Source organism: Mesoplodon bidens (genome assembly GCF_964165515.1).
Source record: "Mesoplodon bidens genome assembly, contig: HAP1_SCAFFOLD_852, whole genome shotgun sequence".
NCBI lineage: Eukaryota > Metazoa > Chordata > Mammalia > Artiodactyla > Ziphiidae > Mesoplodon > Mesoplodon bidens.
Window position 1 is genome coordinate 54,626 of NW_027672438.1, and position 23,422 is coordinate 78,047.

The following is a 23,422-nucleotide window of genomic DNA, read 5'->3' on the forward strand; positions in this document are numbered from 1 at the left end:
TATTTACTATATTGACTATATTAAATATGTTGTGTTAACAATGTATTGTATAACTATATATTGAAAAGGCAAAATGCTGTAACGTATTTCAGAGAAAATAATTATGTTGGCCAACCCCAAATTGTACATTGTAGACGGGTCCTAGGAAAAGAAGATTTAATTCATAGTGAACAAGAGGTTAGCTTCTGTTTTCAGCCATGTGCTATTTCAAGAATTAAACATCATGAATAATACAGGATATAAGAGGAATAGTCTAAAGATGGAAAAGCACATTTTGATTAGGAAAGAGAATTTAAGGCTTAAGTCTTTTTTTTTAAGGAAAACTGCCTTATTACTATGAGATAAGAAAATTGTTTCCTTCTTTTCTTCCTTGCTTTCTTCTTCTTTTTTTAACCTTTTTAATTTTGGATATTTGACCTCTAAGCTGAGATGACTGAAAATGCCTCCTCTGGGCATTAACCTTTTTGAAAGACCTTTTCCCCCTCCCTGAGGGCTATTTGTCTCTTGGAGGCTTTGTCTACATTACTCCTCAAGAGGCAAGCATTTGTCCTTGCACTAAATGCTGACATCTCCTGATAAGAGGGAAGCTGCAGAGTAGAAGAATTGAAGGTCAGTATGTTGATATTGGTCTCAAGTGCACTGATGTACATTTGTGTATTGGGGAAGGGGAGTGAAGCTTGAGAGTGGGCCAGTGGGGAGGGGTAAATATTTTGTGATGCTGTCTACCTATGGGCTTATAAAGTTTACGGCTGCATTAGGAGGACAAGCATTACCATTAGCATGAAAAGTAGGGCAGACCTCAGTTGCAAAAGCTTCTAGCCATACACATAGGGCAATACGTAAATGATACACCTTATTGCATTCACCCATTCACCCTCCCCTGTTCACGCTAATTGGAAATTTCCATCCATTTCAGAGAAGTAACACAACTATCAATCATTTTCCCTGGCACGAATCTTCCAGGAGAAAGAAAATGGAATACACCTAGCGACAGAGCTCACGCACTAGTAGTCCATGTGTCTTAGATTTAATATCTGATGACTAGCTGCATTGAAGCCAAGAGGTGGTTCACAAAGTTGCTGCACATTAGAATCACCTGGGGAACTCTGAGACCTTCCCGTGCCCAGGCTCCTCCCTAGACCTACTGAATCAAAATCTCTGGGGCTGGGACCCAGACACCAATGTTTTTCTTCAAAGCTCTTTAGGTAATTCAAACGAGCAGCAAAGCTTGAGAACCAGCCCAATAATGGGAACAAACTTATTTCACACAGATAAAGTGGGGCAATTCATATGTTAAAAGAACGTGAATATATGTATATATTTCTTTTTTTCACTTTATTCTGTTTGTATTTCAAATAGGCTTTTTTTTTTCCTTCTGCAAAAAGCATTATTGTTTCCATTTGGTCCAAGGCTTGGGAGAGGGCTCCAGGGCGGTTACAAAGCTGCCTAGTGGCTGCAGAGCGGGGCTTCAGGCAGAAGCTCTGACGCCAGAGGGTCTCCTCAGACGCGGCTGGACTTCAGAGACTCCTGTTTGGCTCGAGGGTGAGCCTTTCAAAGAGATACTCGCCCAGCACAGCCTGCGGACCAGCCAGCCTGCGGAGGTTGGTCAGGTGGTCTCCCATCTTCTGGATGAGTTTTACCTGCTCCTCCAGGAAGCGGCTCTCCAGGAAATCACAGAACTGGGAGTCTGCACGGGCAGGACCCAGGGCGCGCAGATCCGTTAGTGCCTGGTTCAGATTCTTCTCCCTAAGAATGGCGGCTTCCACAGCATCCTGGGTTTTACCCCACTCATCCTGAGAAGGCTTCTGCGCATCCTGGAAGAGGGCGCGGCCGCAGCACTGGTTTTGCATTTTCAAGAGGCGCTGGGCGCCCTCACACTTCTCCTCAGCCAGTTGGCGAAAAATGTGGCCCATACTGTCCAGAGTCCCATTGTTGCTGTCGAAATAGATGCTCAGAGAGAGGTAAGTGTCCACAGATGCATGTTGAACAGGCGGTGGACGGCGGCCTCCACCTCGGTGGAATAATTCTGACGAACCTGTGAACTCGTGGTTGATCAGTGATAAGGAGCTAAGCTCAAAAACTGGTGTTGGCCTGTCCTGGAGGCTGAGGATAGCTGAGTGTCTGATTCCAAAGGTTGCGAAAGGAAGAAAGGTTGGAAGGTGGTCGGGGGCTGGAGCAAGGAGCGTCCCTGGGTCTGTTCATTCCAAACACTGTTGAAGCAAAAGACAGATCTGCAGGACTGCCGAACGCACTGCCTCAAATAGGCTTTGATATAAATGAACAAGAAGTCCAAGCAAGGACAAAACTTACCCTTCCTCCCACCAAAATAGCTGGTGATACTAGAATCTAGATCTGGGAAAGGATTCTTCCATTGCTTTCTTAACATTCCAAGCCACTAGAGCAGTGGTTCTCAAAGTATGGTCACCTTGTAACTAAGCAGTACCCTATGGGGCCTTCCTAGGACAGACCCATCCCCCATATCCTCTATTGTAGTTTCTCTCTGAAGTACTCAGATAATAGTATCTCAGGCATATTTCTTGAGTTTTCAGATGCTAAAAACCACCACCCAATGGAAGAAATGAACTCCTTGATGATCATGAGCACGTAGCCCCCAGACCCTCTGGCACCTAAGGATGGATAATGTTACCTGCCTTGTGGCCTCAACATCAGCCAATCAGAGGATTGTGCACGAGCTGATCACATGCCCTGGGATGTCCCTCCCTCACCTGGCCTTTAAAAATGCTTTGCTGAAATCCTTTGGAGATTTCAGGGGTTTTGGAACACGGACCACCCCTCTCCTTGCTCGATCCTGCAATAAACCTTTCTCTTCTCCAGACTCCAACCTTTAGGTTTGTTTGGCCTCACTGTGCTTCAGACACACGAACCTGCATTCGGTAACAACCTGACCAGCTTTACCAGCGTCCCCTGATAATGTGTCAGATATTCAAGTTTTAGGGCCCTATCCCAGCCCTATGGAATCAGCAACTCTAGTGGGGCTCAGTGATCTCTGTTATAACTGGCCCTCCAGATGATTTTTATTCACCTTAAAGTTTGAAAATATCTGCATTGTCAGCTGCCAAAGCGTCCACCAGCAGGTGAAGGGGAGTGACGCCTGGTAAAGATAGGGAGTAGCCAAGGCAAGTACAGCAGCATTTGCCGTGGTAGTAATGGAGAATGCCTTTTCTCCACTGGTTGGCACAGACTAGTATCTGGGAGCAGTGGCAGGGTTATTTAGGATACTTTACAATTCAATGTAGAGTGACCGCTGTCCTGGTTTGCCAGGGACTTCCCCTGTGTGAACACTTAAAATCTCATCCTGGCAAACCCCTTAGCCCTGGATTTGAAAAACTTAGGGAATAACATGAAATTTAGGGGAAACATGATCTAGGATTTGGGCAAGTCACAAGTGCTAATTAAAGCTAAGCAAGTATGGACAACATCTAGCCTTCTTTACCCCTTTGTGGGAAGGTAAATCTGATTGGGTGAAAGGACTTATTGTTAAGAAATCTTTGTAGAAACATCCCCTTCTGCTTAGTCCGCTGGTTCTCAGTTCTGGCTAGACACTGGCATCGTCTGAGGAGATTTAAAGTTATTTTATTGGTCTAGGATGACCAACAGTCAGTGTGAGGGTTTTTAAAAAGTGCTTCAGATGATTCTAATATGCAGCCAAATTTAGGTGCCACTGCTTAAGCTTTTGAACCACTGCTCCTTTTTTCACCTCATCTTCCTATGAGTTGAGGTGTGTTGTTTTTTCTTTTTCTTTTTTTAACTCTCTTATTATAAGATTTCCTGTCTTAAATAAGATTGAATGTACAGAAAATCCTGCTAGTCCATCTGGTATAGCTAGATACTTAGGATAATATCGTTAAGATATATACCATTTAAGTACTGTGACTGGCCTTTTTAACATTAACATATGCATTGAATTAGTACAATCTCTTTTGAAGTTGTCATGTTGGGGAGCTATACCTGTAATCTGCTGCCATTGCTAATTATCTGGACACCTCTTATTAGGAATTGTTTTAAAAAATCTTTAGGGATTAAAACCAAGAGTGCTGTATTATTTGTACTGGGACCACAAAAACCTCACAAAGTTTCCCCACTGTACCTTCTACCCCCATCTCTAACCCTTGGCAACTTCTAATCTGTTCTCCATCTCCACAGTTTTGTTATTTTAAGAATAATATGTAAACATAATCATGAATTACTTAATCTTCGGAGATTGGCTTTTAAAAATTTTTTCTTCAGCATCATTCCCTTGAAGTTCATTTTAATGTTTGCATATATTAATAATTTGTTCCTTATCATTGCTCGGTAGTTTTCTATCATAAGATTTTATCTCAATTTGTTTCAACATTCATCCATTGAAAGACATTTGGGTAGTTGCCAGTTATTGGCTATTATAAATAAAACTGCTATGAACATTTATGTGTAAGTTTCTGTGGGAACTTAATTAAGTTTTTGTTTCTTTTGGATAAATGCTCAAGAGTACAATTACTGCATTGTAGGGTGAATCTACTTTTAGGATTAAAAGAGACTGTCAAGCTGTTTCTCAGAGTGGCTAAACCATTTTATTTTCCCACCAGTGACGTGATATAACTTTTCTACGTACTCACCAGCATTTGATGTTGTCACTATAATTTTAGTTATTCTCTGATATCTCATTATGGTCTTAATTTGCATTTCCCTAATGCTAATGATGTTGAGCATCTTTTCATGTGCTTCTTTGCCATGCGTATATTCTCTTCCATGAAATGTCTGTTCCTGTCTTCTGCCTATTTTCTAGTTGGATTTTTTTAAGTTGTTTGGAGAGTTCTTTGTATATTATAGATACAAGTCATCTGTCTCATATGGGATTTTCAAATATGTTTTCCCACTGTGTAATTTGAGTTTTCATCCACTTAAAAGGATCTTCTATGAAGCATTTTTAACTCATTTTGATGAGATCCAATTTATCAGTTTTTGCTTTTATTGATCATACTTTTGGTGTCAAGTCTAAGAATTATTCACCTAGTTCTAGATGCCAAAGATTTTCTCCTATTTTTTTTTCTAAAAATGTCCTGCTTTTACATTTAAGATTATGATCCACTTTGATTTAATTTTTGTGTAAGGTGTGGAGGTTTAGGTTAAGGTTCATTTTTTGTTTGTTTTTGTCGAGGGATGTCCAACTGTTTCAGTACCATTTTTTGAAATGTCTATTCTTCCTTGATAGCTTTTGCACTGCTGTCAAAAACAGGTTAAATGTATTTATGTCAGTCTATTTCTGGGTTCTCTATTCCATTCCATTGATCTATGTATCTACCCTCCAAAAATACTGCAAAGTCTTGAAATTGGGTGGATTAATTCCTCCCATTTTAATCTTCCTTTACAAATTGTTTTAGCTATTCTTCAGCCTCTTCTTACCATATAAATCTTAGAAAAAGCTTGTCTATATCCGCAAAAACCTTGAGGGCATTTTAAGAGTAATTGTGTTAAGCCTCTTAACTTGGGGAGAATTGACATCTTTATTATGTTGTGTTTTCTAATCCATGAACAAGGTATGTCTCCCTATTTGTTTGGGACTTTAAATTTTTTCTTCATCAGCATTTTGTAATTTTCAGTATAGAGGTCCTATAAATGTCTTATTGGGCTTGTATTTAAGTATTTATTTAGGTCAGTTGTAAATGGCATCACATATTTTAATTTAAGCTTCTACACATTAGTTATTAATATATAATGTGATAAAATTGTGTTGATCTTGTACTCTAAAACATTTACAAACTAATATTATTTCTCAAGCTTTTTGTGGATTCCTTGGTATTTTCTCCATTTAGATTATCATGTCCTCTTCAGACACAGACAGTTTTACTTTTCCTTAGGCAATATAATAGGATATATTACTCTTCAACATTCAGTAGGATATATTCCTTCCTATTCAACATAGTAGGAATAGTCCTTTTATCTTTTAAATGAACTTTTTAAAAATTTAACTTTTAAATGTATGTATTTATTTATTTTTGCTTTATTTTCTTACTAGAACCTCCAGTAATATATTTAATAAAAGTCGTGGGAGCAGATATCCGTGCCTTGTTTCTGATCTTACAGAGAATGCATTCAGTCTTTCACAGTTAAATATAATGTCGGTATAGGTTGTTTGTAGATCATCTTTATGAGTTTCAGTATGTTCCTTTTCTATTCCTAGTTTGCTTGGAGTTCTTTCTTCTTCTTTTTTTACAATCATGAATGAGATTGGATTTTGTCAAGTGCTTTCTCTGCATTATTGGATAGGATCACATGACTTTTCCCTTTAATCTATTGGATATGGTGGATAATATTGTTTGATTTTCAAATATTTAACCAACTTTGCATAACTAGAATAAATGCCACTTGGTCATGGTATATTATTCTTTTTATATATTTCTGGATTTAATTTGCTAATATTTGGCAGAGGATTTTTACAGCCAATTTCATAAAAAATATTGGTCTGTAGTTTTCTTCTTTCTATCATATCCCTGTCCGGTTTTGGTATCAAGGTAATACTGGCTTCATAAATTTAATTAGGAACTGTTCCTTCTACTTCTATTTCTTATCAAATCATGTAAAATTGGTGTTAATTCTTTATGTCTTGGGCAAAAGTGAAACATCTAAACCTGAATATTCCTTTTGGGAGTTTTTAAATGAAAAACCAGTGTTTCTAATGGTTACAGGAAAATTGAGATTATCTATTCCATCTTGGCTGAGTTTTGGTAGTTTTGAGTGTAGAAGCATTGGCCCATTTCACCTACATTTTTCAATTTATAGTGTAGACTTGTTCATAACAACTTGTCCCTTATTAACCTGCAGGATATGCCATGGTATCCCTGGTTGCATTTCTGATATCTGTGGTTTGTGCCATCCATCTTTTTATCTTTATCAGTCTTGCTAGATCTTTATTGATTAGATTGTTTATTTCCAAGAACCAGCCTTTTGTTTCATTGATTTTCCCCCCCTATTTTCCTGTTTTCAGTTTCATGGATTTCTATTTCATCTTTATTATTTCCTTCCTTCTGCTTGTTTAGTGTTTTTTCCTCTTCCCTTTTTACTGTTGTAATATAGAAAATTAGATTATTGCTTTGAAACACTTTCTTTCCCAATTTAGTGCTATAGACTTCCCTTTCAGCATTGCTTTCACTTCATTCTGCAAACTTTGATCTGTTATATCTCCATTTCCTTTTATTCTATGCATTAAAAAATATTTCCTTGCTGCTGTCTTTTTTACCCATGAGTTATTTGGAATTGTGATGTTTAGTTTTCACGTGATTGAAGACTTTCCTGTTGTCTTTCTGTTATTGATTTCTAGTCTGATTCCATTATGGCTAGAGAACATACTCTATGATTTTAATTCTTTTAAATCTGCTAATTTTTTATGAATATATAAATGAAAGAAATAAGAAAACCTCTGAGTCTTAGCATCCAACACTTAGGCACATTACAATTTAAATCTGCTAAGGTTCTTTTTATTGCCCAGTATATAGTATATGAGTGAATATTCCATGGACACTTGACTATGTATTCTGCTGTTACTGAGTGTGTTCTTTAAATGTCAGTTATATCCTATTGATTGATGATGTTTTCATTTCTTCCATATTCTTGCTGATTTTTCTCTCTGGTAGTTCTATAAATTGCTGTGCTGAAGTCTCAAATAATAATTGTGGATTTAAAATTTTCTCCTTTTACTACTTTTTTTCAGTGTTTGCTTCATGTATTTTGAAGTTCTGTTGTTTGGTGCACACACATTTTGTATCATTGGGTCATCTAGGTGGATTATTCCTGTTATCTTTATGTAATGACCCTGTTTGCCCCTAATAATTTCCTTTGCTCTGAAGTCTACTTTATCTGATATTAATATAGCCATTCCTACTTTTTCTGATTAACATTCACATGATATATCATTATCTTCCTTTTACTTTGAACTCCCTATATCATGATGTTTAAAGTAAACTTCTTATAGACAGTATATAGTTGGATCATGCTTGTGAATTTTTAATCTACTCTTCCAATCTCTGTCTTTGACTTGGTTATTTAGATCATTTACAGTTAATGTAATTATTGCTATGTTAAAGATTAGGTCTACCATTTTATTTTTTGTTTTGTCTTTTACCTTAGTTTCTCAATCCTGTGTTTCTCTTATTTTGCCTGGTGGGTTACTTAAACATTTTTTAATAAGTCCATTTTAATTTAATTTATTTATAATCATTTGTGTATACTGTTTGTATAGTTTTCTTAGTGGTTACTTTTGGCATCACAGTATACATATGTAACTTACCATAGCCTACTGGAATCAGTGTTTTATTACTTCAAGTGAAGTTCCAAAATTTTACTTCCATTTAGTCTCTTAATATTCCCCAGTTTTAAAGTATGATTTTCTGTAGTATTTCCTTTCTCTACATTGAGAACCACATCAGATGGTGTCATAATATTTGCTTTGACCATTATATAGTATTTAAGAAACTCATGAGGCTAATGATATTCTCTTATATATACCCCATTTGTTTTCACCCATTCCATTGTTCCCCTTTTCTTTCTGAAGTTCCCAGTCTTCTGTTATTGTTTTTTTTTATGTTTTCATAACATTAGGTGATATCTGGGCTTTCCAGTGCCATTGGATATGAGTTTCAGGAAACCCTGAGTCTGGCTCACTTAATGCTGCTGAGTTGGAGGGTTTGTATATGTTGGGCCTGTTGGCGCAGCAGGTGCTAGCAGATTAGACTAATGTTAATGGGACTAGTGCCACAGGAGGATGGGTTCCCATTCAGGCTATGCTGCTGCTACAGTAGATCAAGTCCCCCTCTACCCCAAGTGTGGGGCAGTGACCTGCTGCTGTCACTGCTTTGTATTAGGCTGCTTTTGCCTCAGGTGTGTGGTGGGATCCCTTGGAAGCTGTTGCTGCTGTCAATCACAAGGTTAAATTCATTTCAGAAATACTTAAGTATAAATATATAGCCTGGCTCCTGTAGGACCCCTGTAATAGTTTTTTATTGCTTTCATACAAATTACCACAAATATAGTGACTCAAAACAATGTAAATTGATTACCTTACAAGTCTGACATTGGTCTCAATTGAGTAAAGTAAAAGTGTTGGCAGGATCTACAGATGAATGGATAAAGATGTGGCACATATATACAATGGAATATTACTTAGCCATAAAAAGAAATGAAATTGAGTTATTTGTAGTGAGGTGGATTGACCTAGAGACTGTCCTACAGAGTGAAGTAAGTCAGAAAGAGAAAAACAAATACCGTATGCTAACACATATATATGGAATCTAAAAAAAAGAAAAAATGGTTATGAAGAACCTAGGGGGCAGGGCAGGAATAAAGACACAGCCATAGAGAGTGGAATTGTGGACACAGGGAGGGGGAAGGGTAATCTGGGATGAAGTGAGAGAGTGGCATGGACATATATACACTACCAAATGTAAAATAGATAGCTAGTGGGAAGCAGCCGCAAAGCACAGGGAGATCAGCTCTGTGCTTTGTGTCCACATACAGGGGTGCGATCGGGAATGGAGGGTGGTAGGGAGATGCAAGAGGGAGGAGATATGGGGATATATGTATACGTATAGCTGATTCACTTTGTTATGAAGCAGAAACTAACACACCATTGTAAATCAGTTATACTCCAGTATAGATGGTTAAAAAAGAAAAAAAAAGTGTTGGCAGAGCTACATTCTTTTCTGGAGGCTCTTAGGGGTGTTTCTGTTCCCTGGACTTTATCCGCTTCCAGCGGTCACTTGTAGTCCTTGACTCAGAGTCCCCTTTCTCCACCTACAAAACCCAAAATGTTGAATCTCTCTGATTCTGCTTCTATTAGGACATCTCTCTCTTTCTCTTTCTACAGTTGGGAATGGTTTTCTACTTTTAAGGACTCATGCAATTAGATTTGTTCCATGAGGTAATCCAGGATAATCTTTCTATCTCAAGGTCTATAACTTCAGTCATATCTGCAAAGTCCTCTTCACCATGTAAGGTAACATATTAATAGGTTCTAGAGATTAGAGTGAGGGCATTTTTAGGAGACATTATGCTCCCTACCACACCCTTAACAAGTGACCTTGAGAAAATGACTGAGATTTTTAAAGCCTTACTTTCCTCAAACATAAAATGGAAAGAAAGCTAACTAGTTAACATCATGAAAGTGAAACAGTATATATGAAATCAACTAATTCAAAAAATAAGATTTCTTCTTTTTCTTTATGATTTACATGATTCTCAGAGTTCAGTTACTTGAAGAGTTACTTTTTTTTAAACAGAACTAAGGAATTTCAGGGTTCAGGTGCTGTAAGATTGTCTGAATTATCTGAGTAACAATTAGCTAAGCACAGGTGTAAAGCATTTGATTTACTCCCTGGTTTTCTTTATCTTCTCATCCCAGTAAATGCATATCCCTTTTCTAGCTCCAGCCAGTAGAGTCAGAGCTCGTTTTACTGTTTAACTAAAGTTCAATTTAAATTCTCTCTACATCTCCAGATTCTCGGCCCTGGTTGCATATTATAATCACCTGGGGAGATTTCAAGGACTACTGATGCCAAATTTCTACCTATCATGGATATTTGAGGAGGGACCTGGAATGAAATGCTCTAGCTTATGGTTTTTGGAACCAAATCATAGTCTACACTGAGCCAAATTATTTGCAAGATCACCTCTAAAAAGGAATTTATCTGTGGTGACTAATGCTCTTCCTTTGTCAGTATGCTTGATTTGTCCCTCTTTGGGGGAAAAAAAGAGGGGGAAAAAAACCCCAGCAGTTGTGCTCCCTGAATTATAACCTGATGCTGTGGAATTAGTGTTGGCTTAGAGCGCACATCTTCGGATACCCATTCTCTCTCCTGCTTCCTTGCATGAACTTATATCCTTGGGCAGTGTTTCATCCACCACCCTCTTTTGCTTCTAATCTTAGCAAGTAAAGTCTCCCCTTAATGAAATAGCATTTCATGAGGCTTACTGGGAGCATAGGTCTGTTCCAGACCTATCCTATGTTAGCTAAAGCAGATATAAGTGATGTATTTTTGGCATTCATCCTTGTGGGTTGGAAAGAGAAGACAGAATTTTATCTTTAGGTGTCATCTGACTGGACAAATGGGCTCTTTCCCTCTGCTGCCTACCATGTAAAAACCTGAGGGTGTTACCTCTAGACGGTATCTTCTAGTTATCAAAATAGTTCAGATAAGTCAAATTTCTCAGTAAAAGATGACAAAACTATGGCTTAGGTGGTTAATTTTCTATGTCAATTTGTCTGGGCCACCATGCCCAGTTATTTGGTCAGATATTATTCTGGATATTTCTGTGATGGTGTTTTCGTGTTTTTTACAATTTTATTTATTTATTTATTTATTTATTTATTTATTTATTTATTTATTTATTTATATTTTTGGCTGCGTTGGGTCTTCATTGTCACACGTGGGCTTTCTCTATTTGCAGCAAGCGAGGGCTACTCTTTGTTGTGGTGTGCAGGCTTCTCATTGCGGTGGCTTCTCTTGTTGCAGAGCATGGGCTCTAGGTGCACGGGCTCAGTAGCTATGGTGCACGGGCTTATTTGCTCCACGGCACATGGGATCTTCCCAGACCAGGGCTCAAACCTGTGTCCCCTGCATTTGCAGGCGGATTCTTAACCACTGCGCCACCAGGGTAGTCTCTGTGATGGTGTTTTTGGATGAAATTCATATTTAAATTGGTGTTGGACTTTGAGTACAGCAGATTATCCTCCATAGTATGGGTGCGCCTCATCCAATCAGTTGAAGCTCTTAATAAAACAAAGACTGACCTCCCTGTCGCAAAAAGGAATTCTACCAGAAGACTTACAGAAATTGAACTGCAACTCTTCCTAGAGTCTCTAGACAGCCTAACCTGCAGATTTTGAATTGACCAAGCCTCTATTATTGTGTGAACCAATTCTTTAAAGTCTCTCTCTCTCTCTTTCTATCTTTATATAGATATGGATATAGATCTAGGTATCAATATTGATATCTATATCTATCAATATATATGGGCACATTGTATACACATGCTGTTGGTTCTGTTTTTCTGGAGAAGCTTGACTAATATAGTGGCCCATATAAATAAAAGGATGAACCCAAGTTCACCCAGGTAGAAAGTAGTACAATGAGAACTGGAACTTAAGGCCTCATGACTCATTCAGCTGTGAACACTGACCCAGAACTGGGGTCCGCAAACTCTGGCCCACTGATCAGATCTCGCTTGACTCCTGGTTTTGTACATAACATTTTGCTTGAACACACCCACACCCATTCATTAACGTATGGTGCATGGCTGTTTCTGTGCTACAGCAGCAGATAGGCAGTTGCAACGGAGAGGTATGGTACACAAAATCCAAAATATTTACTATCTGACCCTTTACAGAAAAGATCTGCTGACCCTTGCTCTAGGATGCCATCTGATTTCTGATAACACAGAGGAGAATAATTCATGCACATTGGGGTTGATTGTTAATCTCCTGTCCTCCTTAGGTCAAAGATCTCTTAAATGCTCACCCTTGCAATAGCCAGCTTGGGGAGCATTGTCTGAGGATGCAGAAATATTTCTTGCCAGGTCTTTCCAATCCACACTGCTCCCTGACTATGGTTCTTAAAACCTATTTTAAAAAAAAATTTTATTGGAATATAGTTGATTTACAGTGTTGTGTTAATTTCACGTGTACAGCAAAGTGAATCCGTTATACATATACATATATCCACTTTTATTTTTTTTTAGAGTCATTTCCAAATAGCCCGTTACAGAGTATTGAGTGGAGTTCCCTGTGCTAATAAGAAGAGCAGGTTCTTATTAGTTATCTATTTTATGTATAGCAATGTGTATATTTCAGCCCCAATCTCCCAATTTAGCCTCCCCACCACAATCCCCTGGTAACCCTAAGTTTGTTTTCTACATCCCTGCCTCTACTTCTAAAACCTGTCTATTTTAACCAACTACCACTCATTGCTTACTGTCTCTGGCTTCATGTACTTCATAATAAATCTACCTCTTGTTCAATCCTGGATGACATGTTCCAAAGACTGAGATCATATCTTATTCTACATAACTTGTGCTTGATATTGTCTAACTTGGGGTCTTTATCTATGTCCCAAAGAAGACAGTCACACTCTGTCTTCTAGTACTACTAATAATACCACATTTTATGGCATGAATTTGACCCAATGCACTGAACTATCCCTTTAGAAACTGTATGCAACCTGTCACTGGGTTTTAGCACCGGGATAGAGCTCAAATTAGTGTTCATATTTAAACAAATCTACTTGACCAGAAACTTTTTGTCTCACCATTTATTTTATTACACAAGTAACTTCTCTCTTTGCATCTATGATGTAAATATTTTTAATTTCCTAAATTATCTGAAAAATTATTTAGAGCTTCCATTTCAGTAGGCATTGGAATTGCTGTGTTATGACTATTTCATTATTTTATTTCCAAATGTTAAATTAGGCTTCAAGCTTTGGCCAAGAGTAGACAGGAAAGGGTTTTAAAAGAAATGAAGAATGGGAAAGACTTCTGATGCAACGGAGACTTAATAAAGATTTGCTTTTGAATCAAGAATTTATAATAAAGGTTTGATTTTGAATCAATAAGTTATGTCATTGCAAAATAGCTCCCTGGTAAAATTCCATTCTTTTGTAATCATTAAGTACAGAAATTAACCATCAAAACATGCAGTGATCTTTTTCATTTTCTAAAAACAAACCTATATCTAGATGAGAGGAGAATTCATTTCATAACTCAGGCTCTGGACTTACGACTCCAAGTCCTGTTTTCTTTCAACCATGCCTGCTAAGTTTCTGTCTAACTTCTTGAGCATGAGGTAATGGCTTCAGCTTTCATCTCCTTACTCAGTATATAGCTTGGTGACTAAGAGTAAGGGATCTAAACCTTGAGAACTTGGGTTCCAATCTTGACTCTAAAATTTACTTGTTGAGTACTCTTGAGCATGTTATCTGTTTTTGCCTCAGTTTTCTCATCTATAATATAGAGATAACATTACTTCTCTCAGCGAGTTGCTATGAGGGTTAAAAGAGAAAATTCATACAATGCAAGAATTTATCAGTTCTTGGAACACAATAAATACCGAAAAGAAATGTTAGCCATTATCAAGGGCCCCTCATTTTATGGATAATATAGATTAGTTTATATAGGTCTAATATTTACATATACATAACTATTTTGTACCTATATGTGTGTATACGTTCTTCTTAGAAATTGAGCAGTCAACATTCACATCTAAAAGTATGTGCTCTGTGAAATGTAGATCTCCTGTGTACAGACACAGTGCTGTAGTTATCTATTGCTACATAATAAAGAAGTCCAAACTTAGTGGTGAAATAAACAAAAATTTTAATATGTGCCCAGATTCTGTGGGTCAGCAATTCAAACAGCACGCAGAGGAGATGGCTTGTCTCTACTCTGTGACTGATGTCTGAAACCTCAGCTCATGGGGATTCAAATGGCTGGGGCTGCAATCATCTAGATAATTTTAATTCACATGTCTGGCCCTTGAGATGGGATGACTTGAAGACTGGGCCCAACAAAGACTGTTGCCTGGAGTGCCTATAGATGGCTGCCCATGTGGCTTGGACTTCTCATAACGTGGTAGTTAGGATTCAAGATAGAGTATCCCAAGAATGAGCGTTCAGGGTTGAAGCATTCCAGGAGAATCATGCAAAAGCTGCATGACCTTTTATGACCTAGTCTTAGATGTTACATAGCATCACTTTATACTATTGCAGGCGTTGGAGACGTTTTTCCATAAAGTGTCAGACGGTCAATATTTTAGGCTTTACACGCCATACAGTCTCTTTTGCAACTACTTAGCTCCGCTGCTGTGATGTGAAAACAGACACAAACAATACATATACTAAGGAACATGGCTGTGTTCCAATAAAGCTTCATTTATAAAAGCCGGTAGCGGCCTAGATTTGGCCCAGCAGCCATAATTTACTGACCCCTGCTCTACTGTTTGAAGCCATGGAAAGCCTGCCCAAATTCAAGGGGAAATGCCCACATCTGGATGTGAAGAATGGCAACGAATCTGAGACCCTGTATTAAAACCACTACATATGGGATACTTAGAAGAAGATCTGTCTGCATACCTTGTTTCTCCCATGTATGGTGGATATGAGGTATTGGCACATGTTACATCTCTGTAAGCCTGGGTCAAGGTCAAAGTTGGAATCTGAACTCAATGACCTTGATTTCTGGAAGAATTGGTAACTCTACTTATGATATCCTTACACTCCTTACCCATATAAATACACCACAAAAGATAGATTTCAAGTAAACAGTTGCTTTATGGCAGCTTTTTATTATGTCTCCATTGACTGAATTATTCCATTTTGGTTAGAAACAAGAGTTTTGTTTCTTTCCTAAAGAGATCTGCAACTTTTCAGATGTGGCATTTCGTTCTAATGAGAGGATGATGTAGGTTTTTATAAACGGAAAAAGCAGGGCAGGCTGAGTTCACTCAGATCATACCAATGCTTACAGGAATAACCAAAACTGGAGCACAGGCTTCCAGGTTTTCCCGTCCTGTGCTCTTTCCGGTAGGTGCCATTGTCTGCTGGGCCTGGCAGTAATAAATTTTGACCTTTACCTCTCTACACTCTTGTGAAGTGGTTTTGGGCTTTGTTAGCTTTCTTATGAGTTTGTACTAAATTGTGTCCATAAAGTAGGCTGAATTCCTCAGGGAAGGATGATAGCTGTTACTGTGTTATTACTGCAAGTGTTGTGTTGGTTACTTCTTTTTCTTTTCTTTTGTCCAGTTGTATCCTGAACTTAAAAGTTATATTATCTGAAATGAACGATGTGCATCTGGTGGAAAACATTAATTTAAGGGATGAAAATTCCTGATGATTGCTTCAGTCAACCCTTAATACACACTGAGCTTCATTAGTAAATAGACAACTCTCAGACCTTTCCCTTGGAAGAGGTCGCATAATCAGGCTTTGTGTTGATTTCGCATTCTGTTCGTTAGAGACAGAACAAAGTAGAATAATTGGCTGGTACAGGGAAAGCAGAAAGAACTTTCTTCTATTTTGGTGATGCATCCCGTAATAAGGGTTGAAAATGAGACTGGAGGTAAAAACGTGAAACTCAGAAGAGCAAAGGAGAGAGGATATTGTTTCTTTGAAAATATTCTTTCAGTGTTGGCCCAGATGAAATATGAAGCTGAGGAAATTTTTTTTTAAATGATGATTTTTGTGTTAACAATGTGAGTGTGGAATTAGTAAGAATCAGAAAGCAAGCATCCTTTCCCACCAAGGACTTGGGAGCAAGTGAAACCATAAATACTCCCGGTTCTTGGAAACCCTTTTGGAGCAGTAATCAGAGAAGGGTAAAGGCAAAGCCTCAGAGCAGAGGTGTTCAGAGCAAAGGGATAGGAGGAGAACAAAAGGAGAGTGGATATTTTTAGAGCTGTCATTTTGAAATTTACCTGCTTCTGATTCAGTGCTGCTTTGCTACTGTGTTGATCCCGTGGAAATCCTCAAAGCAGGAGCAGCCCTATTTTAAAATAATAAGGTTAGAGCAAGTGACTTGAATCCAGGTCTCTTTAGCTCAAGAGCACAGAGGAGAGTGTGAGGAAGGAGTGAGGCCACAAGGAATTGTTCACTGGGTACATTTTCCCCAAACCTCACTAACTGGGAGAAACTGACCACTGGATTATGTGGCTTGAAGGAAAGCAAAAATGTTGAAAGCAAAGAGTGTGGAGCTTGTTTAGAAAGCAGGCTCTATCATTTGGTCACCTGCTGATGATAATAGCATTGGCTGAGTCCTGACCATTTACAATGAAGGCACTTCTGTAGGTCATAAGTTCCAGGAGAGCCAGAACTGAGTATGTCTGTTTCAGCATTTAGCATGGTTTAGCATCTTAGAGCCCGGTACATTATTGGCATATAGTAGACTTAAAAATGAATATTTGTGGATTGTCTGAATGAGTGGATGGATGTGTGTGATTCATATCCTATTTGCAGGTCCTATGCCCTACAGTGGATTTTCAGTGTCAGATTGGGACCGTATTTATGATGGGGATTGACATTGTTCCCTATCTAATGGATAAAGATTACACATCAAAGGACTTTACACTGACATCCCAAAAACCTCATAGGAATTACTTAACAAAAAATTAAATTGGATTCTGTATAATTTCTAATTTATAAGCTGGCTAGACCACTGGTATTTCTGCCAGTCCTCTGGTAGTTCCGATGATGTCCCCATGATGACCCAGGCATAATCAGAATGGCTTTAGGATTTGGGAGCCAAAATGTTCCTCAGTATTTACTGCTTTGCTAGTCCATTTAAGAAAATGGACTATTGAAAAAATAGCTTCAGACACAATATGGCATTTTATGATTTAGCATAAAATCTGAGAAATATAGAGGTTATCTGAAGCCTGCAGTGGTAAAGTTCCCTCTGCTATTGAAGTTATTGTCTTTAAATAAAGATTCTACATCAGTAATGCTATATATATATATTTTTTTCTGATATTCAGGTTAATTTCTTATTCTCTATAAGGAAGTAATTAGTTGGTTGGTATGAGAGATAGTGTGGCTTCCAAAAGTGAAAAGTATTATTTTGTTGTAATTTCCAGCTACCTAAGGATGGGAGAGGCCCAGGACACTGCAATCAGTATATTATGTGGAGCAGGTTATATTGTGGTTTATTTATGACCTTTTACATGTTTATTTTCTATGCAATTTTGTGTGCTCCTTTTTGAGTTTTGGTAGATAAGTGTTTTGTAACTTCAGAATACTTGAAGTTATATATATATATATGACTTATATATATATATATATATATATATATATATATATATATATATATATATATATATATATATATATATATTATCATAGTAGTTAAAGCCGTGGACAGTGTACTAGTCTACCTAGGTTCAAATTCTGGCTTTACCCTATGACTTCCCTGTGGCTTCCTCTGCTCACCGATTTAAAAGGAGTATAATAAGACTGCTGTGGTGAGTTATATACTAAGTGCTATTTAAGCATTTGCTATAATGATTATGTTACTCGAAAGCAAGGAACTTGCCCCTTGATTCTCTCTGTATTCCTAGTGCTTAAGAATTCCTAGTGCTTTCCTAGTGCATTGTCTTAGGATAGAGATAGCTCAGTATAGTTCTTCTCACTATAAAGTACTGTTACATTGAAAGTCTTTGCTTGTGTACTAATAATCTATGACATATCTGCTGAGGACAAGGAAAGGAATAGTTTTAAAACTGCAATGGATAACAAAAGATTGTATGATGTAATGCCTTTATTATGTAATTATAAAACTAACAAATGATCATGGTAGAAAATTTGAAAAACTCCTAGACAAAATAGAGATCAATAAAATTTGGAGTAGCGTTCAGAGTGTAGAGTTGTCCATGAATATTAGTGCTTTCACATTTTCCAGGACTTTAAGTAGACTCTGCTTCTTAAGAGTCTATTCATGATATTTTATTTTAATGATGTTTTCATCATGGGGACACACACACACACACACACAGAAATCTGTTAAAAAAAAAAGAAAGACATGTAAATCACTGATGTTTCAGATAGCCACATGAAATAAAGTGAGAAAGGTCAACAAGCTGAAAGAATGTGGAGTAGCATCTCCTTAATTGCTTACATAATTCTGATAATTACCTCTCTGTGGATAATGTAATTAATGGGGAATCTAATTCAAGGAAAATGTATGAACTTCAAGCCTTCTCGAAGCCAAGTATTTCTTTCCACAAAAGTTTAATTTCCACGGCCGTGCTTCCTTATTACCTGACAGGGAAAGTGTATTGTATGGCAAAGGATCTTCCCGAAGGAGGGTGCTTCCCACACTGATCGTCATAAATGACTTCGGAATTATTGTTGCTATATTACCAAAATCTTAAACTAGGGTATTTTTGACAAATGTGGTCCTTAGTTAATTTTTAGAGCTACAAACTCTCAGATGGCTCTGCAATAACAATTGACTGGCTGTTCTTCAGGTTGATCACAATATGTTAATGACCTTGAGGTACCACTAAAAAGCAGGAAGGTGTGAGTCTTCCTTTGGTTCCAGAGTGAAATGCGAGTTGGAGTTGGAGTTGGAAAAGAGGCCGACAACCAAGTGATAGAGAAGGAAATGTGAGGTCATTAGTGAAAAACCAGGTTTAAGTTAAGGTGAAGAGGCATGAGGAAATGGTCAGCTGTTACAGTATTACAAAGATCATGAAGAAGCATATCTATCCATGAATGTGGTTTGTATTGCAATCTGCTGAAAAAGAGACAAATATCCTGGCCTGGCCTTCATGGAGATTATTTTTATTGATTCTGATAATAGATTATTGTTGAAAAGGGCCTCCTATAAATTATAACCATGCAAAGGCAGCAAGATAATTTGTTTTTTCTTTATGTATGTGTTTCTCATTCCTACTCACTTCTCTCTTAGGGGAAGAGAAAATCACAAAACACAAAAATGTCAAATCTCAGCTATTCATTTTCAAAATAATTTTTTTTCCAAATTCCAAAGGAGGCAATAGGTTAACTGTTAAGATTTGTAAGGCTCAAAAAACTAGATTTTTACAAAGTGTAGCCAAATTTTGTTCCATAAGTAGTAGCTTTGGAAAGAATATGTGATGATGCAAAGTTGGAAAAAGCTGGTTTTTCTTCCGTAAATGACTTCACCGTGTGGGAGAAGAGGCAGAGAAGAAATCAAAGTAATTAAACATGGGGTGAGTTTTTCTGATAGGGGACTCTAGTGCTTTCAAATAGACTAGATAATCCTCGGGATAATCTGAGGGTAGAACAGACCAGTGCCTCATTTCCAATCTGGTACCCTGGAAGAAAACAGTGTATTTCCTTTGAGGTCTTGAGAGGTTTTTCTTCTTCTTTGTTTTGTTTTTGGTTCATTTTGTAATCAACTTTATTAAGGTATCATTTACACACAATAAAATGCAGACATGTTTAGTCAACGGTTCAATGACTTTTAATTAATGTACACATTTGTATAACTACCACCCCCATAAGATCGATAACAATTCTAAAACCCTAGAAAGTTTCCTCCTAGGCTTTTGCAAAAGTATCCCCATCTCCCACCCCAAGGCAACCACGGATCTGATTTTTATCTTTAGAGATGAATTTTGCCCAGTTTAGAATTTCATGTAAGTTGAATAATATGGTAGGTGCCCTTTTGATCTGGCTTCACTTGCTCAGCATATGGTTTTTGAGATTCATTCATGTTGGGATGTTTTAAAACCAGGACTTTAGCCTGGGTGGCTGATGTTGTCTGAAGGCACCTATAGGTACATCTGAGTCTCTGGCATTGTCACTGTCTGTTCTTGGCTCAGTATTTTCAACTTTACTAAGAAGCACAAGGTTGAAGTAAGGAAGATCATTGTCAGTATAATGGAGGTGAAGTGGGTTCTGTTATATAATATTCTCAGCATAAATTGACCTGCTTGGAATCATTGTGTTGATAATCGACAAGGATACTCTTCCTCCAAAAAACTTGATACTATAAAACTTCTAAAGGATGCTGTCCTAGGACTCTTTTAGTTTTTAATTTTTGGGAAACATTTCTGGAAAATTGAAATGCTCACAACCTGAAAGAAGCAATTATTCACCTGAAGGCTAACTCTGCTAAAGTTGAGTTGTCCGACCTTTACATGCTGATAGAACCCAAATAGCCTTGCAAAACAATGCTCTCTTATTGGATATAAGCATATAGATTATTTAAGACGGACGTGTATATGCAGTAAAGTGAAAAAACAAAGAATCTTTGAGTTTTCCTTGCTGTTTTTTTTTATTTTTTCATTTACGCTTCTATATCATATGCTAATAGTTTAGGGTAACCTCAGGTTAGTTTTAGGTCCACTCTTTACGTAAATGTTGATGTACTCCATACGCAACTTTTTTCTACCTTCCTTCTTTTCTTCCATCTTTCCTTTCTAACTTCTTATAATCCATTCTACTTAATCCTGCATTTGTTGAGGTGGCAAGTACTGTAGGAAAATTGAAAGCAGTGTGAAATTTTGCTGTTCAGAATGCATGTTGACCAAATTCTATATTGAGAAAAGGTCTGAATTTACCCACAGTAACCGTTTCTCAGCGTCTCTGAATAAAGGCCATAGAAACTGGGCTCTATATAATATCCTGACAGGTATGTAGAATTCATAGCAATTGCCCTCAAAGAGCTTACCTAGCATAGATGCATATGAATGCATTTAATGATTGCTTTATTGGCAGCAGTGCCAACATACACAGTCTATTTTGTTTTATATCATTATCATTACCTGCTGTTTACCACTGTATACATTGCTAATGGTGTGGTTTCTATAGCTTGTGAATTTCACGGCCCAATATTATGTAATTTATTGCACACTTTAGTGTAGAAGATGGAGACTCCATAAATTTTCGTGTGCTCTTTGCCCCTTTGGAATGTATTACACTGAGATCAGGCAAAGTAATAAATTTATTTCAAATGTGCGTGATAGCTAAACATCAATTAGGACTTGATGGGAAATATTTCTTCTTCCAGCAACATAACAGTTTTTAAAGACTAAGCCATTGAACGTGGAGTTCCTGAACATGGGATTCAGTTCACTGGGATCCCTCCTTAGAAAAATAAAGGAAAACTTGAATTGGATATGTGTGGCTTATTCAAGTAGTAACTAATCAGCTACATCTTTGATAACTTAATTTGTCACAATGGTTTGGTATTTTATTAACTCCCTTCCCCTTCTTCCCCTGACTCTCACGAGAATGGATCATGAGTATCTTAAAACATACTAAGTCGTCTTCCATCCCTGTTAATCTAACTACAAAAACACACTTCCCTTATCCAATGTAACATACCGTCTTTTAGAGTAGCTGTGGTTTTAATTCACTACAAAATTAAAACCAGCAAAGAGAAACATTTTCAAGGAGCCACCACATTGTAGAGCTTTAGAAAGAAGACTTTAGAATTAAGGGCAACTATATCATTTTATAGCTAAAGCACCTGAGACCTAAAGTAGGAAGGTAACCATCGAGGTCAGGGAAAGGGGTTGAAGAGCAGGTTTCAAGCTGAGAAAGAGTCTACAGGGACTCAATCTGAGCAGGTCAAAAACTGAAATGAGACCACGAATGTTCTGGGAAGGGTGGCACCTGGCCTCAAGTGTGGGATTCAGACAGGGAATGGGCCCCAGGGGAACTGAGCTTCTGCAGTAGGCAGAGAAGTCCACCTCATCTCTGGAAAGTGCCACTGACATCAGGGAGTTGAGGGGAAAGAGCAATGAATTCCAGTCCACCTGAGAAAGCAGGCCAATCTTATTAACTCTGAATTTAGGCTTATTTCAGATACTCCTTGAGAAAGAACTTGGACAAGAGCAAGTCCCACACAGCCTCTTTAAATCCATGTCCAGTATGTTCTGGTGGAGCTGCTTAAACCCTCCAAGTGACTCCAGTATTTTAATTTCACGTTATATTTAATTCCGACCGTTCTATGATTGATTATTTAATGGGCAAATAGGTAGGGTCACAAAAGAGTGTGAATGTATTTTACAGGATGAGGATGGGCGGAGTGGAGCAGTCTGGAATAGGACACCAATAAAAAGGGATCTTGGTAAATAAGAACGTCTATTAGAAATGGAGAGGAATTTGCAAGGAAATTAGTGCCTGACACCACGCCCTTCTCTCTGCATGTTTAGAAGCTAGTTTCTCATTTTATTTTCATGGGAGATGTCCCTGTGATGAATTGTCTTTTACCTCCACACTATTTATCACGTGACATATTGTGAAGTTTGTGTGAGAGAAAGTAAGTATTAGCATTTGTCTTGGAAGCAGCTATAAACATTTCCTGGAACAATCTAGGGTAGAAGGAAAAGGAAAGGAAGGTGGAAACAAAGGAGAAAGACAGCTAATGCTGCTGGAGTCTCTCGCTGGGATTTGTGGTGTCTCTTTTTGAAACTAAGTACAGAAAGTCAGAACTTGACCGATTGTTTCTTGATCACGGTTTGTTTTCATTTTTGTTTTTTTCTTGCTCTCTCATCAGTTATTCCAGCCAGTGCTATGTCATTTTCAGTTTCATTAAGCATGCCTGTCTTGTTTCCATTTGCATTATTCATGCAAACGTTGATTGAACTGATGACCCCGAGTTATCACGGAAACATTAGATACACCAGTGGATACATTTCTTAATTTTAGAAAAAAATTACCAAGTGAAGGTTAAAATAACTCCTCTTAAATTTGTCATTTAAAAAAAACTTCTCCTAACATACAATACCTCATTGCCTAATAATGCCAGATAAGTGAAGAATACCTATGTATTCATGAATGCAGGCTAGTCTGTATATTTTTTGGCAGGTATGACCATTACCGAGGGTAACGGCCTGGTTTGCTAGCCATGTCCTGTCTCCTAGAAAGTTGTAGTTTCTGTTGTCTTTCAGTTG

The 23,422-nt window shown here is 37.7% G+C and overlaps 1 pseudogene across 1 annotated transcript; it reads right to left on the reverse strand.

The window, feature by feature from the left end:
* Positions 1-1,351: 1,351 nt before the first annotated feature.
* LOC308610206 (ferritin light chain-like) lies at positions 1,352-23,378 on the reverse strand (annotated as a pseudogene). The gene is made up of 2 exons: positions 23,350-23,378; positions 1,352-2,042 (listed from the first exon to the last, which is right to left on the reverse strand). The product of its transcript is annotated as a ferritin light chain-like (transcript).
* Positions 23,379-23,422: the final 44 nt, after the last annotated feature.